Source organism: Arachis ipaensis, chromosome B10 (assembly GCF_059453495.1).
Source record: "Arachis ipaensis isolate K30076 ecotype BB chromosome B10, ASM5945349v1, whole genome shotgun sequence".
Taxonomy (NCBI): Eukaryota; Viridiplantae; Streptophyta; class Magnoliopsida; order Fabales; family Fabaceae; genus Arachis; species Arachis ipaensis.
Window position 1 is genome coordinate 74,687,847 of NC_142435.1, and position 3,983 is coordinate 74,691,829.

Below are 3,983 nucleotides of genomic sequence, written 5' to 3' on the forward strand. Positions count from 1 at the left end.
GCCTCAATTAGTTTCTCTAATGCAACAGAATTACAAGTTTCATGGACTTCCATTAGAAGATCCTCATCAGTTCTTAGCTGAGTTCTTGTAAATCTGTGACACTGTCAAGACCAATGGGGTTGACCCTGAAGTCTACAGACTTATGCTCTTTCCTTTTGCTGTAAGAGACAGAGCTAGAACATGGTTGGATTCACAACCTAAGGAAAGCCTGAACTCTTGGGAAAAGCTAGTCAATGCCTTCTTGGCAAAGTTCTTTCCACCTCAAAAATTGAGTAAGCTTAGAGTGGAAGTCCAAACCTTTAGACAGAAGGATGGTGAGTCCTTCTATGAAGCTTGGGAGAGATACAAGTAATTGATCAGAAGGTGCCCTTCTGACATGCTTTCAGAATGGAGCATCAAAGGAATCTTCTATGATGGTCTGTTTGAACTATCCAAGATGTCATTGGATAGCTCTGCTGGAGGATCTCTTCATCTGAAGAAGACGCCTGCAGAAGCTCAAGAACTCATTGAAATGGTTGCAAATAACCAATTCATGTACACCTCTGAAAGGAATCCTGTGAATAATGGGACAACTCAGAAGAAGGGAGTTCTTGAGATTGATACTCTGAATGCCATATTGGTTTAGAATAAAATATTGACCCAACAAGTCAATATGATTTCTCAGAGTCTGTCTGGAATGCAAGTAGCAACAGGCAGTACTAAGGAAGCTTCCTCTGAAGAAGAAGCTTATGATCCTGAGAACCCAGCAATGGAAGAGGTGAATTACATGGGAGAATCCTATGGAAACACCTATAATCCTTCATGGAGAAATCATCCAAATCTCTCATGGAAGGATCAACAGAGACCTCAACAAGGTTTCAACAACAATAATGGTGGAAGAAACAGGTTTAGCAATAGCATGCCTTTTCCATCATCTTCTCAGCAACAGACAGAGAATTCTAAGCAAAACCCCTCTGACTTAACAACCATTGTCTCTGATCTAATCAAAACCACTCAAAGTTTCATGACTGAAACAAGGTCCTCCATTAGAAATCTAGAGGCACAATTAGGTCAGCTGAGTAAGAAAATTACTGAACTCCCTCCTAGCACTCTCCCAAGCAATACAGAAGAGAATCCAAAAAGAGAGTGCAAGGCCATAACCACATCTCACATGGCCGAACATGGAGAGGAGGAAGAGGCAGTGATTCCCACTGAGGAAGACCTCAATGGACGCCCACTGACCTCCATGGAGTTCCCTAATGAGGAACCATGGGAATCTGAGGCTCATTCTGAGACCATAGAGATTCCAATGAATTTACTTCTGCCTTTCATAAGCTCTGATGAGTATTCTTCCTCTGAAGAGGATGAAGATGTCACTGAAGAGCAAGTTGCTAAGTACCTTGGAGCAATCATGAAGCTAAATGCCAAGCTATTTGGTAATGAGACTTGGGAGAATGAACCTCCATTGCTCATCAAAGAACTGGATGACTTGACTAGGCAGAGATTACCTCAAAAGAGACAAGACCCTGGAAAGTTCTCAATCCCTTGTACCATAGGCACCATGACCTTTGAGAAGGCTCTGTGTGACTTAGGGTCAAGCATAAACCTTATGCCTCTCTCTGTAATGGAGAAGCTAGGGATCATTGAGGTACAAGCTGCAAGAATCTCACTAGAGATGGCAGACAATTCAAAGAAACAGGCTTATGGACTTGTAGAGGATGTCTTGGTAAAGGTTGAAGACCATTACATCCCTGCTGATTTCATAATCCTAGAAACTGGGAAGTGTATGGATGAATCCATCATCCTTGGCAGACCCTTTCTAGCCACAGCAAAAGCTGTGATTGATGTTGACAGAGGAGAATTGATCATTCAAGTGAATGAAGACTCCATTGTGTTTAAAGCTCAAGGATATCCCTCTATAACCATGGAGAGGAAGCACGAAGAGCTTCTCTCAATACAGAGTCAAACAGAGCCCCCACAGTCAAACTCTAAGTTTGGTGTTGGGAGGCCACAACCAAACTTTAAGTTTGGTGTTGAACCCCCCACATTCAGACTCTAAGTTTGGTGTTGGGAGGTTCCAACATTGCTCTGAACATCTGTGAGGCTCCATGAGAGCCACTATCAAGCTATTGACATTAAAGAAGCGCTTGTTTGGAGGCAACCCAATCTTTACTTATCTATGTTAAATTTCTATTTTCTATTGTTATTTTATGTTTTCTGTAGGTTGATGATCATGTGAAGTCACAAAAACAATTGAAAAAGCAAAAACAAAGTGAAAAACAGAATGAAAAACAGAACACCCTGGAGGAAACAATTACTGGCGTTTAAACACCAGTAAAGGTAGCAGAATGGGCGTTAAATGCCCAGTCTGGCACCATTCTGGGCGTTTAACGCCAGAAAAGGGCACCAGACTGGCGTTTAAGGACAGGAATGGGCAAGAAGCTGGTGTTAAATGCCAGAAATGGGCAGCAACCTGGTGTTTAACGCCAGGATTGGCCGAAAGGGGCGTTTTGCACGCCACTTGGTGCAAGGATGAGATATCTTTGACACCTCAGGATCTGTGGACCCCACAGGAACCCCACCTACCCCACCACTCTCTCTCTTCTTCACCCATTCACCAATCACCTCAATACCTCTTCCCCAAAAACCCTTCACTTATCAAATCCCACCATTTTCTTCACCACTCACATCCATCCTTCATAAAACCCCACCTACCTCACCATCCAAATTCAAACCACTTTCCCTCCCAAACCCACCCATAATGGCCGAACCATACACACCCCTCTTACTCCTATATAAACCCATCTTCACCCCTTCATTTTCACACAACCTAAACACTACTTTTTCCCCTTGGTCGAAACACAAAGCCCACTCCATCTCCTCTATTTCTTCTTCTTCTACTCTCTTCTTTCTTCTTTTGCTCGAGGACGAGCAACCTTCTAAGTTTGGTATGGTAAAAGCTAAAGCTTTTTGTTTTTCCAAAACCATTTATGGCACCAAAGGCCGGAGAAACCTCTAGAAAGAGGAAAGGGAAGGCAAAAGCTTCCACCTCCGAGTCATGGGAGATGGAGAGATTCCTCTCAAGGGTGCATCAAGACCACTTCTATAAAGTTGTGGCCAAGAAGAAGGTGATCCTCGAGGTCCCTTTTAAGATCAAAAAGGGCGAATATCCAGAGATCCCCGACATGAGATCCGAAGAAGAGGTTGGAAAGTTCCCACCAACCCCATTCAACAAGTCGGAATCTTAATGGTTCAAGGGTTCTATGCCAATGCATGGATCACCAAGAACCATGATCAAAGTGTGAACCCGGACCCTAAGAATTGGCTTACAATGGTCCGAGGGAAATACTTAGATTTTAGTTCGGAAAATGTAAGGTTGGCATTCAACTTGCCCATGATGCAAGGAGATGCACACCCATACACTAGAAGGGTCAACTTTGATCAAAGATTCGACCAAGTCCTCATGGACATATGTGAAGAGGGCGCTCAATGGAAGAGAGATTCAAGAGGGAAGCCGGTTCAACTAAGAAGGCATGACCTCAAGCCCGTGGCTAGGGGATGGTTGGAGTTCATCCAACGCTCAATCATTCCCACTAGCAACCGGTCCGAAGCTACTATAGACCGGGCTATCATGATACATAGCATCATGATTGGAGAGTAAATGAAAGTTCATGAGGTTATATCCCAAGAACTCTACAAGGTGGTGGACAAGTCCTCTCCTTTGGCAAGGTTAGCCTTCCCTCATCTCATTTGTCACCTTTGCAATTCGGTTGGAATTGACATAGAGGGAGACATTCTCATTGATGAGGACAAACCCATCACTAAGAAAAGGATGGAGAAAACAAGAGAACCTCATCAAGAGCATGAGGAAATTCCTCATAATAAAATCCCTGAGATGCCTCAAGGGATGCATCTTCCTCCACAAAATTATTGGGAGAAAATCAACACCTCCCTAGGAGAATTAAGTTCCAACATGGGACAACTAAGGGTGGAGCACCAAGAGC

General features: G+C 43.6%; 1 non-coding gene across 1 annotated transcript; it reads right to left on the reverse strand.

Annotated features, from left to right (window-relative positions):
* Window positions 1-274: 274 nt before the first annotated feature.
* Window positions 275-382, reverse strand: LOC148580446 (small nucleolar RNA R71). The gene has a single exon (XR_015896888.1). It is a non-coding gene; the product is annotated as a small nucleolar RNA R71 (small nucleolar RNA).
* Between the last annotated feature and the right edge of the window lie 3,601 nt (window positions 383-3,983).